Raw genomic sequence first — 14,642 nt, 5'->3', positions numbered from 1 at the left:
TCTGTCCTGTATATTGCCTTGATTGTAGTAGAACCTCTGAGTTGCCTTGATTGCTCTGGGTGAGGCAGTGGTAACCAGTTTTGAAATTGGGGTAGTTTGCATTGAGGTTTTTCCAAACTTAGTACAAATATTAACTCTTCTTGATTAGGGTTGCAAATTCTGTGAAATGAAGGATGTTGTCATATTGTCAGTACTGAGGGCCCAAAGTCAGTCTCAGCATACATTGCTGTGTTAATTCACCCTGACCAGTTGATGTGACTGATCACATGGTAGACGTAGCCGATGTTTGTGGTGACAGAATCTGTGAGGGAAGAGGGAAGAGGGAAGGAGCTGCTCTGAAAGTTGAAACTGAATAGTTGATTTCTTACTGAGTTGAACAATTCTCTGTTGAGGAAAGACAACAGTTGGATTGCTACAAGGCAGACACATATGAGAAATTCCAGTCAAGTTCCAATTCATCGACAAACAAGTCACAAAGGTCACGCGAGGTGGAAGCATACATAATATAATTAATACCAACTGTTATCATATATGACAAATGGATAACTTTATTATGTGTAAAATATAATATGAAGTGTGGAATATTGTGTTGAAAATGTGACTGCTGTACAGTGGTGTCAGTAGTCATGACTGCCTTCAGTGGAACAGGGCGAAAGTAAGGACTTCAGATGCTAGAGATTAGAGTGGAAAAGCACAGCAGGTCGGGTAGCATCCGAGGCGCAGGAAAATCAACGCTTTGGGCAGGACCCCTTCATCAGGATTTTCCTGCTGCCTGACCTACTGTGCTTTTCCAATACCACTCTAATCTTGACTACCTACAGTGGAACATCATGTGCGAACAATGGTGACATTGCTGGTAGAGAATGACAGTGCATGTTAAGGTAAAATGAAATACTTTTTTGTTGTGATTTTGATTTTGGAATGTGGGCTACAATCAATGCCCATTGTCATTTGGAGAATGCAGGTTTACTGTGTTGCTTGCGTTCTTGTTTTCGTGAAGGTCCCAAAATGATGTGAGGGAGGAAATTCTGGGGTTTGAACACCATGCCAATGAAGGAATATCAACCTGCAAACCAAGGTGGTATGCAGGAGAATAAAAGCGAAATACTGCACGTGGTGGAAATCTGAACCAAACATAATGCTGGAGAAAGTCAGCTGGTCTGGCAGCATCATTGGAGAGAGAAGCAGTGTTAACATTTAGAGTCTGGTATGAATCTTCTTCAGAACCGCAAATTGGGTTCTGAATAATACTGAGGTCGATTAATTTTGAATGATGCCAAGTTTCTTCCACATTGGAGTGCATTCAACCAAATCTGTGCTGGGTGATTCATCACGGTGATTTTCTGCAGTGCATCTTGCAGATAATAAACACTGCTGCCACTGAGCATTGGTGGTGGGAGGAGTGGGTGCCTGTGGTTGTGGTGCCAGTCAAGTGGGCTGCTTTGTCCTCGATGATGTCAAGGGCCTTGGAGTCATTGGAGTTGCACCTATCCAGACAAGTAGGGTGTATTCCATCAAACTGCTGACCTATGCTTTGCAGATGGTGGACAGGTTTTGGGGAGTCAGGGTGAGTTACTTACCGCAGTATTGCCAGCCTTTGGCCTGCTCTTGTAGCCATTATGTTTATGTGGCAAATCCAGTTGAGTTTCTGAATTAGTGATGGATGGATTAGTAGTTGGTACAAAATCTGCAGAGTAGATGAGCAATCAACCCCATTATAGAGTTTATGATAACACTTGTAACACCAAAGGCAATCAAAATTCATGGATGTACCACTGACATAGACAGGAACAAAGAAAGAGGTTCTGCATAATCAAAATGAGGAAATGAGCAATAAATTAAAAAACAGATTTGAAAGAAGTTATAATTTTTGGATTATTACCTGAACCACTTGCAAATTGGCATTGAGCAAAAATGTTTATGGAAATGAAAGCATGGTCCAAACATTAGTGCAGTAGAAGTGTGTTCTGGTTCATGGGGCACTGATATAGTTTAGGTATCCCCCGCTATCTGAACGTAGAGTGTTTCTATGAAACTTTTCGTAAGTCAAAATGGTATAAAGCGAAGAGGCATTAATTTATATGGGAAAAATTTAATCTTTTTTCGTAAAAGTGAAAATCCTTTTTGGATTTCTTTTGGTTAGCGAAAACAGATGCTAATGTAGGTCTTTCATAAAAACAAAGAGCGTAAAGTGAACTTTTGAAAAGTTGGGGATGCCTGTACTGGAATGGTGCAAGTTGTACATTGTTCTTGAGAATGCATAACTAACCAAGGAGTTAGGCTGGAAGCTAAAAGCTAGGACAGACAGAGTCGTCATCTCTGGGTTGTTGCCGGTGCCACGTGACAGAGAGGCAAAGAATAGGGAGAGAGTGCAGTTGAACACGTGGCTGCAAGGATGGTGTAGGAGGGAGGGCTTCAGATATTTGGACAATTGGACTGCATTCTGGGGAAGGTGGGACCTGTATAAACAGGACGGGTTGCACCTGAACCAGAAGGGCACCAATATCCTGGGGGGTAGGTTTGCTAGCACTCTTCGGGGGGGTTTAAACTAATTTGGCAGGGGGATGGGATCCGGACTTGTAGTCCAGCAAGTAAGCTAGCTGTGTGTCAGGATGTCCAAGACTGTAGGGAGGCTGTGGAGAAGGTAGCACTGACAGGGACTACTTACGGACACAGAGATGGGCTCAAGTGCGTATACTTCAATGCAAGGAGTATCAGAAATAAGGTGGGTGAACTTAAGGCATGGATCGGTACCTGGGACTACGATGTTGTAGCCATCACGGAAACATGGATAGATGAGGGACAGGAATGGCTGTTGGAGGTTCCTGGTTACAGATGTTTCAGTAAGATTAGGGAGGGTGGTAAAAAAGGAGGGGGGGTGGCATTGCTAATTAGAAATGGTATAACGGCTGCAGAAAGGAAGTTTGAGGGAGATCTGCCTCTGGAGGTAGTATGGGCTGAAGTCAGAAATAGGAAAGGTGCAGTCACCTTGTTGGGTGTTTATTATAGGCCCCCCAATAGCAGCAAAGATGTGGAGAAACAGATTGGGAAACAGATTTTGGAAAGGTGCAGAAGCCACAGGGTCGTAGTCCTGGGCGACTTCAACTTCCCAAATATTGATTGGAAGCTCTTTAGATCAAGTAGATTGGATGGGGCGGTGTTTGTGCAGTGTGTCCAGGAAGCTTTTCTAACGCAGTATGTAGATTGTCCAACCAGAGGGGAGGCCATATTGGATTTGGTACTCGGTAACGAACCGGGACAAGTGGTGGGCTTGTTAGTGGGTGAACATTTTGGTGATGGCGACCACAATTCTGTCACTTTCACCTTGGTTATGGAGAGGGATAGGTGCACACAACAAGGAAGTTTTTACAATTGGGGGAAGGGAAATTACGATGCTGTAAGACAGGATTTGAGGAGCATACGTTGGGAGCATAGGCTGTCAGGGAAGGATGTGGTGGAAATGTGGGACTTTTTCAAGGAGCAGATACGACGTGTCCTTGATATGTATGTACCGATCAGGCAGGAAAGAAATGGTCGTGTGAGGGAGCCTTGGTTGACGAGGGAGGTTGAATGTCTAGTAAAGAGGAAGAAGGAGGCTTACATAAGGTTGAGGAAACAAGGTTCAGACAGAGCAGTGGAGGGATACAGGATAGCCAGAAGGGACCTGAAGAAAGGGATTAGGAGAGCTAAGAGAGGGCATGAAAAATCCCTGGCGGATAGGATCAAGGATAACCCCAAGGCATTCTATGCGTATGTGAGAAACCTGAGAATGACGAGAACGAGGGTAGGTCCGATCAAGGACAGTGGTGGGAGACTGTGTATTGAGTCGGAAGAGATAGGAGAGGTCTTGAACAAGTACTTCTCTTCAGTATTTACGAACGAGAGGGACTGTATTGTTGAAGAGGAGAGTGTGAAACGGACTGATAAGCTAGAAGAGATATCTGTTAGGAAGGAAGATGTGTTGGACATTTTGAACAACTTGAGGATAGACAAGTCCCCCGGGCCTGACGGGATATATCCTAGGATTATGTGGGAAGCAAGAGAGGAAATTGCAGTACCGTTGGCAATGATCTTCTCGTCTTCACTGGCAACGGGGGTGGTACCAGGGGACTGGAGAGTAGCGAATGTTGTGCCCCTGTTCAAAAAAGGGAATAGGGATAACCCCGGGAATTACAGGCCAGTTAGTCTTACTTCTGTGGTAGGCAAAGTAATGGAAAGGGTACTGAGGGATAGGATTTACGAGTATCTGGAACGGCACTGCTTGATTAGGGACAGCCAGCACGGATTTGTGAAGGGTAGGTCTTGCCTTACAAGTCTTATTGAATTCTTCGAGGAGGTGACCAAGCATGTGGATGAGGGTAGAGCAGTGGATGTAGTGTACATGGATTTTAGTAAGGCATTTGATAAGGTTCCCCATGGTAGGCTTATGCGGAAAGTCAGGAGGCATGGGATAGAGGGAAATTTGGCCAATTGGATAGAAAACTGGCTAACCGGTCGAAGTCAGAGAGTGGTGGTAGATGGTAAATATTCAGCATGGAGTCCAGTTACAAGTGGAGTTCCGCAGGGATCAGTTCTGGGTCCTCTGCTGTTTGTAATTTTTATTAATGACTTAGATGAGGGAGTCGAAGGGTGGGTCAGTAAATTTGCAGATGATACAAAGATAGGTGGAGTTGTGGACAGTGAGGAGGGCTGTTGTCGGCTGCAGAGGGACTTAGATATGATGCAGAGCTGGGCTGAGGAGTGGCAGATGGAGTTCAACCCTGCCAAGTGTGAAGTTGTCCATTTTGGAAGAACAAATAAGAATGCGGAATACAGGGTTAATGGTAGGGTTCTTGGTCAGGTGGAGGAACAGAGGGATCTTGGGGTCTATGTACATAGATCTTTGAAGGTTGCCACTCAGGTGGATAGAGTTTGTAAGAAGGCCTATGGAGTATTATCGTTCATTAGCAGAGGGATTGAATTCAAGAGTCGTGAGGTGATGTTGCAGCTGTACAGGACTTTGGTTAGGCCACATTTGGAGTACTGTGTGCAGTTCTGGTCGCCTCACTTTAGGAAAGATGTGGAAGCTTTGGAGAGGGTGCAGAGAAGATTTACCAGGATGTTGCCTGGAATGGAGAGTAGGTCATACGAGGATAGGATGAGAGTTCTCGGCCTTTTCTCGTTGGAACGGCGAAGGATGAGGGGTGACTTGATAGAGGTTTATAAGATGATCAGAGGAATAGATAGAGTAGACAGTCAGAAACTTTTTCCCCGGGTACAACAGAGTGTTACAAGGGGACATAAATTTAAGGTGAAGGGTGGAAGGTATAGGGGAGATGTCAGGGGTGGGTTCTTCACCCAGAGAGTGGTGGGGGCATGGAATGCGCTGCCCGTGGGAGTGGTAGAGTCAGATTCATTGGCGACATTTAAGCGGCATTTGGATAGGTACATGGATGGGTGCTTAATCTAGGATAGAAGTTCGGCACAACATCGTGGGCCGAAGGGCCTGTTCTGTGCTGTATTGTTCTATGTTCTATGTTCTATGTTCTAAGGAAGTAAAAGGGCTTTAAACCAAATAAGGGTGCAAGGATTAAATTTGGTAAGGTGTGGCAAGTCAAAGGGTAATGTCAACGCCACAGAATAATAAAGTTATTAGTATGATTTCTTTGTGCTTAATTACTTTTTGCATTTATTTGGATGCTTACAACATTTCTGCCACATGGTACCTTGCCTTGTGGCCACAGGCAGATAACTAGGCAGCTTGTTATGTTTGGCTGCACTGCACAGTCAAGGGGAATCATGGTCAATGAAGTGGCTGGTGAGGGCTTCTGAATCAGTGAGCAGGAAGCTCAGAGGGTAGCTCACGACTAATAGTTTAGGGGAGGAGATGGGGTGAGTGAGAAACACTGAGGGAAGATGGGTGCGTGCAACATTGAGAATGATAGATCAACAGTTTTATGGGAGGTGATTGCAGTGGCAGAGTTGGAGTGAAAATATGGTATATGTATATGTTCCTCAAGGCCACGGATGGTAAACTGACCCAAATGGAGAGACCGAAATATGATAGCATGATTGGCAGAAGATCCTAGCCCTGGTGAGCATTGCACCACTGCTGAGTACAACATGGTATGAGAGTGGTTAAAGTGATCAGCAAACAGTCGTGTGACGAAAAATAGCTGGGACTCACTCCTATCATCAAACTGCCCAAAATTGACAGCTGCGTTTTTGGGAAAATTCAGCCCTCTAAACCTGAATACTGGGAGGATTCAAAATAAAACAGATGAACTTATAGTGCAAGTAGAAATAAGAAAGTATGATCTGATAGCCATTGCAGAACCTGGCAGTAGAATGCCCAGTGATTGGAACCCAAGTACTGAAACACACATGTCAACTAGGAAGGACAGAAAGCTAGTAAAATGGATGACTCTGGTAATTTAATGATGGCATCAACATCATAGAGAGGAATAGCCTAAGTTTAGGAAAACTAGTTTGAATAGAGATAAGAAATGATAAAGGCAACAAGTCACTTGTGGGAGGGGTTTATAGGTATCCTAATAGTAATGATACAATGGGATGGAGTACTGAGGAAGAAGTAATGGAAACTTATCATGAAGTATAAGGGAGCCTAAATGAGGCAGGCTAACAAGGGGGAAATATATGTCTGTTAACATGGAATAACATTATTATATGTGAATATTAAAGGTTAATATCATCTATAGGATAAATATCATGATGATTGAGATGATGCAAATAGCTCTGAGACTGAATATATGAGTTAGGAGAATAAATAGGCTATTTGGCCTCTCGAACATGCACTAACATTCAATAAGACCATAGCTGAACTGATTAAGGCCTCAGCCTACTTGCCTGGCTATACCCTTAGATTCTTATTTTAAAAAAGTCAATCTGCCTGTTACTTGTATGAACCAAACTGCTTCCAGCCTTCCTGGAGTGTGCATTCTATGACAAGTTTACTGAAGTAAAAATGGTTAGAAATGTACAGAGAGGAATTTCTGATCATAAGCTAGTCCCTTCAAAAGAGGAAAATGCTGACACATTTTAAGGACCTGCCTGTGGAATCTTTTAACATGTGGAGATTGTTTCGCTACAGCTACCGCGGGGTTCTGGCTCATCAGGCAACTTTCCCACTTTGGCTGTATGCCACAGGTGGATCAGAAGGCTTTACAGATTGATAATTAACCTGTTTAACCATCAAGAGTTGGATCTAGACTTGAACCTGGAATTTCAGGCTCGGGGTAGAGGCACTATCAATGTGTTAGAAGACTTGTTCTGAGTATTTAAAATTTCCAGTTTGATAAATATAAATAAGTGGCGTATTGGAGAGAACATCACAGGAATTAGAAATCAGTCTACCAAAGAGATGGAACCAGCTGGTGCACTTGTTTCTATGGTAACTCATGGTTTTTAGCTTGCGACACCAAATACATGAAACTGTGTTGTTAGATTTTTTTTAATATTCATTCATGGGATGTGGGTGTTATTGGCTAGCTCAACATTTGTTGTCGATCCCTAATTACCCTTCATATGCAAGAAAATGCTTGACTATGTTTTAACCTTTTAAACCTACAATCTTAACTGCTGCATGGGATCACTGAGCAAAAACTAACCCCCGCAACATTCATTAACACCGTTACTCAATTCACAAACAAACAGTTCAGTGAACATTTTAAAGAGATTAGTACACAGTAAAATGTGAGGTGGAAGTTTTCAGTCAGCACTGTAATAAAGAATTATACCCAGAACGTTTTTCTCTTTCAAATTGTTCCAACCTGCTATGTATCTCAAGCATTTCCTTTTTTTAGAAAGCTATTTTTAGCAATTGCCCAGAAGGGTTCTGCCTGTATGGCTCTGCCTGCAGAGGAATCCTCATAACATTTGCTAATTATTTAGATGTGTGTTTTCGATGTGAAGGCATCCAGGACTATGGGCCAAGTGCTGGAAAGTGGGATTAGAATAGTTAGGTTATTGTTTTTGACTGGCACAGACACAATGGAGCAATGGGACTTTTTCTGTGCTCTCTATGGTTCTTTGAAGGGCTTTTGCCTGAAACGTCAATTTTGAAGCTCCTTGGATGCTGCCTGAACTGCTGTGCTCTTCCAGCACCACTAATCCAGAATCTGGTTTCCAGCATCTGCAGTCCTTGTTTTTACCTGGTTTTCATTTTACTCTCTTTCCAAAATTAGGTTTTATAAACGCAATGTAATCATATTTTTTTTAAAAATTCTTCTTTTGGGAGATTTTTAGGTGATTCAGGTGAAGGCACCAGAGGTGGCAAGGGACATGGTTAACAGGGAGCTGTAGCAATCTGGAATGTACTGGCTGAAACTGCAGTGGAATCAGGTTCAGCAGAAATATTAAAAGTGGATGGAGAAGGAAAGGAAAATTACTTAGAGGGTTAAGGAGGAAGAATGGATCAAGTGGATAGATCTGGTGAGGAGCTGACACAGACTAGCTGGAATGATCTCCTATGCTCTACCATTCTATGATAGGTTGGTATTTATTCCCTCTCCCGAAATTAGTTAAAATTACTCATTCCTGGTCAAAGTGGAATCTCTATAAATTAGTGTATGTACATAAACATTCAATCTGGTTGACCAAAGAAATTATGAAATAGTATCTGCCATTTTCCTAAGACTGTTTATATGTTAGTTTGAGCTGTATTTTCTTAGGCTTCTGAAGCAAAAAGTACAAAACCCAATATTGCTCTTTTAAAAAAAAACTAGTAGTACTATCAGTGTAAGAACGGGAAAGTTTTTTACACTTATGCTGTCAATACAATGTCTTTGAAAGAGCAGAAATAGTTGCCAGCACAATTATTCAATGAAGGTACAAGAGTTACCATTGAGGATACATACAGGAACACTGATGTTTGCCTCCGAGTGGAGGTGAGAACTTGCACAGTCAAAGAACTCTGAACTTTGTTTTTCTTCAAAAATTTGTTTCCTCTGACTTCCTGACCCCATATCATATCTATGCAAGTTACCGTGGGTGGCACGGTGGCACAGTGGTTAGCACTGCTGCCTCACAGCGCCTGAGACCCCGGGTTCAATTCCCGCCTCAGGCGACTGACTGTGTGGAGTTTGCACGTTCTCCCCGTGTCTGCATGGATTTCCTCCGGGTGCTCCGGTTTCCTCCCACAGTCCAAAGATGTGCAGGCCAGGTGAATTGGCCATGCTAAATTGCCCATAGTGTTAGGTAAGGGGTAAATGTAGATGTAGGGGTATGGGTGGGTTACGCTTCGGCGGGGCGGTGTGGACTTGTTGGGCCGAAGGGCCTGTTTCCACACTGTAAGTAATCTAATCTAATCTAAAACCAGTTAGGAAAGCCTTGGGTGTGAAGTGTTAGACCACACTTGGAATACTGTTCACCACATTACCAGAAGGATGTTTACCAGGATGTTGCTTGGTATGGAGGATTTTAGCTATGAAGAAGGGTTGGCTAGACTGGATTTGTTTTCACTGGAACATGGGAGATTGAGGGGTGACCTAATAGAAGTTTATAAGATTGTAAATGGCATGGATAGAATGGAAAGTATGAGGCTTTTTCCCAGGGTGGAGAGGTCAATTACTATGGGACACAGGTTCAAGGTGCAAGGGGGGGAAGTTCAAAAGAGATGTGAGAGGCAAGGTTTTCACACAAAGGGTAGTGCATGCCTGGAATGTGCTGCCAGAGGAGGTGGTGGAAGCAGACACAATTGCAACATTTAAGAAGCACCTGGACGGATACAGGAATAGGAAGGGAATAGAGGGATATGGATCCTGTAAGTGAAGACAGTTTTAGTATAGAAGGGCAAAATGTGTCGGCGTAGGCTTGGAGGGCCGAAGGGCCTGTTCCTGTACTGTGTTGTTCTTTGTTCTTTGAGTCACCAGACTTGAAACATGAACTTTGCTTTCTCTCACATGCTGTGGGTGGCTCCCTTCTATCGAATTAGCGTTTACTAATACCTGTGGAGAGCTTAGTTATGCAGATTAATTTCCCTTAGACAATGAGTTGATATCACCCACATTCAAAATGTTTAGGGGTTGTTAACTATCCCACCAGGACTAGTTAGCTTGGTTGGCTGGATGGCTGGTTTGTGATGTAGAGTGAAGCCAACAGGGTGAGTTCAGTTCCCACATTGGCTGATGTCATCATGAAGATCTCAACCTCTCTCCTCACTTGAAGTATGGTGATCCTCAGGTTGAAACATCGTCACTTGTCTCTCTTTTATAAGAGTGTGGTTCTCTTGGACTCTGGCCAATTGATATCTCCTTTTTTAATGTGTATTCTATTGGAATCAAGCCCCACTATTCCCAGTATCATTACCAATGTCAGTGCATTGAGTATAGGATTTGGGATGACATATTGTGGTTGTACAGGACATTGTTAGGCCACTTTTGGAATACTGTGTTCAATTCTGGTCTCTCTGTTACAAGAGAGTTGTTGTGAAATTTGAAAGGATGAAGAAAAAAATGATAAGGATTGTTGCTGGGGTTTGGAGGGTTTGAGCTATAGAGATAGGCTGAATTGGCTGGGGTCTTCTTCCCTGGACTGTCGGATGCTGAGGGTGTCCTTATAGAGATTTATAAAATCATGACGGGCATTAGTAGGGTGAATAGTCAAGGTCTTTTTCCCAGGGTAGGGCAGTCCAAAGCCAAAGGGCATAGGTTAAAGGTGAGGAGGGAAAGATTTAAAAGATACCTAAGGGGCAAATTCTTTATGCAGAGAGTGTTGCGTGTGTGGAATGAACTGCCAGAGGAAATGGTTGAGGCTGGTACAATTACAACATTTAAAAGGCATATGAATGGGAAGGGTTTAGAGAGAAATGAGTCAAATGCTGGCAAATGGGATGAGAGTAATTTAGGATATCTGGCCAGCTTGGACGAGTTGAACCGAAGGATCTGTTTCTGTGCTGTACAACTCTATTACCCTCTGACTCTACTTAATCAAACTGATGCAAAGTCCCTGATTTACCTGACTGAAAAGCTTGGGTTAAAAGTAAGTACTCATAAAATTTCTGTTTTATTAAGGGAACAACTGTTTTTTGCAAACAGATTGTGTTTCTTTGGTACCATTGTTTAAAACAAATTACTAACTTACAACTCCCTATAACTTAAATTATCTGCCTATTAAAAAAAATTCAAGATGCAAATATACATAAATTATATAAGATAGAACTCAAATTTTATGAACGGTGAAGGAACTAAAGAAGTCAGTGAAATGGAGTTCTGATGCTAGTCTAGATTACAGGTGTCAATGGGATGTTTTTATTCAGTTCCCTTCTGGTTTGATTATTTTTTATCTTTTTGAGGAGGACACCAGACTGTGAACACACTGATTCGCGACCTTTCATTCACCGCTTGAGAGTTTGCCCTTCCAGTGTTTCTGAAGATGGTTTTCCCTTTTTCTTGACAGGAAAGGAATTCGCCCTAAGAGAGAAAGAGTGTGATAGTTGCTTGGATAGTTTCTCCCTCACAGAAAGGAAAGAATAGCCTAGATATTTCTCCTGTGTTGTAAAAACAGGAAGTTGTCCCTTGCCCAATCAGGAAGTTGTTGCTATGCTCAGTATTCCTGAACCCAGACATTGATTCTGGATGAAAAACCAATCAGAAGCCTGTCATTGGTCAAAACTACCCTGAGCATACACCCAGAGAGTCAGGGTGTTCAAAATCCTCCCACACTGCTTGAATAAGATCACCTTGAAGATACAACGTACAATTAATTCCAATATCTTTTCTTAAAAACTACAATATCTGTGTCCTCTGACCCTTGATTTAAAGTAGTATCCTTTCCCATTTTTATGTCCACAGTCCATAAAATCAAAATAGCCATTACACATATTTTCAAGTACTTGAGCAAACAAACACTAAAACCTATCTATTGCATCACATGTATTAATATTCATGAAACTTTGATATTATCTGCAAATGGATTGCTCAGCTCCAATTTCACTCTGCTTTATTTTGTACTTATTGACAACTTGCAAAGATCAGCTTTTTAAGCTTTAAGAGCTGTGGAAAATGACATTTTACTTTGCTTAAATTTTTTGCTACGTGTGTGTTTTCCTTCTTGGTGAATGGTTGGAGTTGGAGGGTCAAATTAACATATATGAACTATAATTAATTTAGATTAGATTCCCTATAGTGTGGAAAAGTCCACAAGTCCACTACCCTCCGAAGAGTAGCCCGTCCAGACCCATTTCCCTCTGACTAATGCAACTAACACTATGGGCAATTTAGCATGGCCAATTCACCTAACTTACACATCTTTGGACTGTGGGAGGAAACCCACACAGACGCAGGGAGAATATGCAAACTCCACACACAGTCACCCAAGGCTGGAATCAAAGCTGGGACCCTGGTGCTGCGAGGCTGCAGTGCGAACCACTGAGCCACTGTGCTGCCCCTTTAAGAACAAAACTTGCATATATATATAGCACCTTTTAATATAGCAAACTCTCCTAAAGTGCCTTACAGGGTTTCAGACAAAATAAAATTTAAATTTAAATTAAGACACAGAAGGGAACATTAGCTCATGTGATCAAAATCTGGTCAATGAGGTAGATTTTATAAAGGATTATATAAAGTGAAGGTGATTTATAAAGTTTCATCAATGTTTTCTGACTTTGAATTCAACACCTGTATTTATGAAATCTCTTCTCTTCCTTTGAATTTAGAGATTGAAGGAAATTCCTTCAAATCAAGAGGGATTTCTTTACCAAACTAAGTTATGATGACTGGCAGGAGTACCGTGGATTTTGTGTCTATTTCTGATGAAAACTAATTTGATCTCATTCCAGAGTTAAGAAGATTTTCTGTCCATTCAGTGCAATCCATTTTACTTCATTTATCCTCGCTGTTCATAGGTGTTTCTGCTTTCAGTGTGCAGGTTAAGCTAGAACTGAATATCCTTAAGCTTTCAGGCAGATCCCTGTCATTTATTCTGCAATAACAGGCTGAGTCTGAAATGCTGTTAAGCTGCGGGAATCTTTTTGGGACCTGAGCTACATGGGCTATGGTGAGATTTGTGACAGAACTGTGTGAGAGGTTCAGCGAGACCTATCTCAACATCAAGAGCAACCTGCAGTATCACTTGTGCAACTGCTGAGCAGCAAGTTTATTTCCAGACAGTGGCGAGATGCCAGTAAAGGGGGTTATATCTGGATTGTCAACCAGTGGAGGCAAACCAACCTCTAAAAAGAGCTGAAGATGGGCTTTATTAGGAAGTCAAAGCCAGAAAGGATGTTTGCTTGGAACCTCAGACTTGAGGAAAGGTCTTTTTTTTTAACAAAAGAATTATTTTGCACCTGATACTTGAGCTGTAAGACTGACAGGGTGCTTGACAAGTTTTTTTGTTCAATAGGGAGTGGGTTCAGCTGTTTGGGAAGGCACTGTTCCTCCCAATGGAACATATGCTCCACAATGTAAGACTTCTCAGGCCTGGAGGGTGTCATTCAGTTCATAATGGTCCAATAATCAATTGCTTATCAGGGATTAATTGACTCTGAGGTTCGGTTTCTATAAACAGTAAAACAGATTTTCAGTTATAGAGCAAACAGCACAGCAATTGATTTCTGCCTGCATACCTTGAACAGTCAGACTGACTACTGGATGGAGCTGCAGCTTTGTCTAGGCACAGCCATGGAATTCCCAAAAAGCAAGGAACTTATGCAATGATAGGCATTTAAATGTACCTGCAGTGGTATCAGTTACATGTGCAGGAGGTGCCATTCAACTGACTCTATGATTAAATTTCTACTCCAAAAGGCTAATCATCTGGTCGTCTCTTATCCGGAAATAGAAGCTATGTCATTGAATTTTTTTTCAAGGCTGAATTAGATTTTTGATGGATCAGGGATTATTTGGGTTAGAACAGAAAACAAAATTGAGACCACAGGGTAAAAACAATGACTGAAGATGCTGGAAACCAGATTCTGGATTAGAGTGGTGCTGGAAAAAACAGCAGTTCAGGCAGCATCCGAGGAGCAGGAAAATCGACATTTCGGTTTTATCTCTCCATCCTGCAGGCACTCTGCCTCTATTCCTGATGAAGGGCTTTTGCCCGAAACGTCGATTTCCCTGCTCCTCGGATGCTGCCTGAACTGCTGTGCTTTTCCAGCACCACTCTAATCCAGAATTGAGACCACAACCAGATCAGCCATGATCTTATTGAATGAGGGACTGAAAGTTCTGTTCATGCTCCAAAACCCTGTACTCCACTGGGTAATCCAGCAAGGTCCCTGCTGAAGTGGCACCAAGCAATCACCCCTCCATTGCTGCATTTGTACCCATGAGTTATGGGGTATCCTTTTAAAGAGTAAATTTGGCTGCAATTGAACTGAATGCACAGCCAAGGGGTGGCGATGGAGGCAGATATGATAGGGGCATTTAAGGGATTTTTAGATCAGCACAGGAATATGGAAGGATGTGGACCATGGACAGGCAGAAGGGATTCGTTTAATTCGGTTTAATGTTCGGCACAACTTTGTGGGCTGAAGGGCCTACTCCTGTGCTGCACTGCTCCATTCTAACTGACTGGAATCTTTAACACTTTAAATTGGCCATGGAAAATGACACACTTGGATCAAGGCCTTTCTCATTCACTCATGCAGGTGGAAATTCAAGGGCCAAATCTTTTTTATTCATGCACATAACTCACAGTAT

At 42.4% G+C, this 14,642-nt stretch overlaps 1 protein-coding gene across 5 annotated transcripts in view; it reads left to right on the top strand.

Annotated features, from left to right (window-relative positions):
- Positions 1-14,642, top strand: part of cacnb4a (calcium channel, voltage-dependent, beta 4a subunit) — a 354,954-nt gene that overhangs the window by 132,436 nt on the left and 207,876 nt on the right. The window lies entirely within an intron of this gene.

This window comes from Chiloscyllium punctatum, chromosome 10 (genome assembly GCF_047496795.1).
Source record: "Chiloscyllium punctatum isolate Juve2018m chromosome 10, sChiPun1.3, whole genome shotgun sequence".
NCBI lineage: Eukaryota > Metazoa > Chordata > Chondrichthyes > Orectolobiformes > Hemiscylliidae > Chiloscyllium > Chiloscyllium punctatum.
Note: the sequence above shows the minus strand (reverse complement) of the source record. Positions and strands in the feature narration are given on the sequence as shown.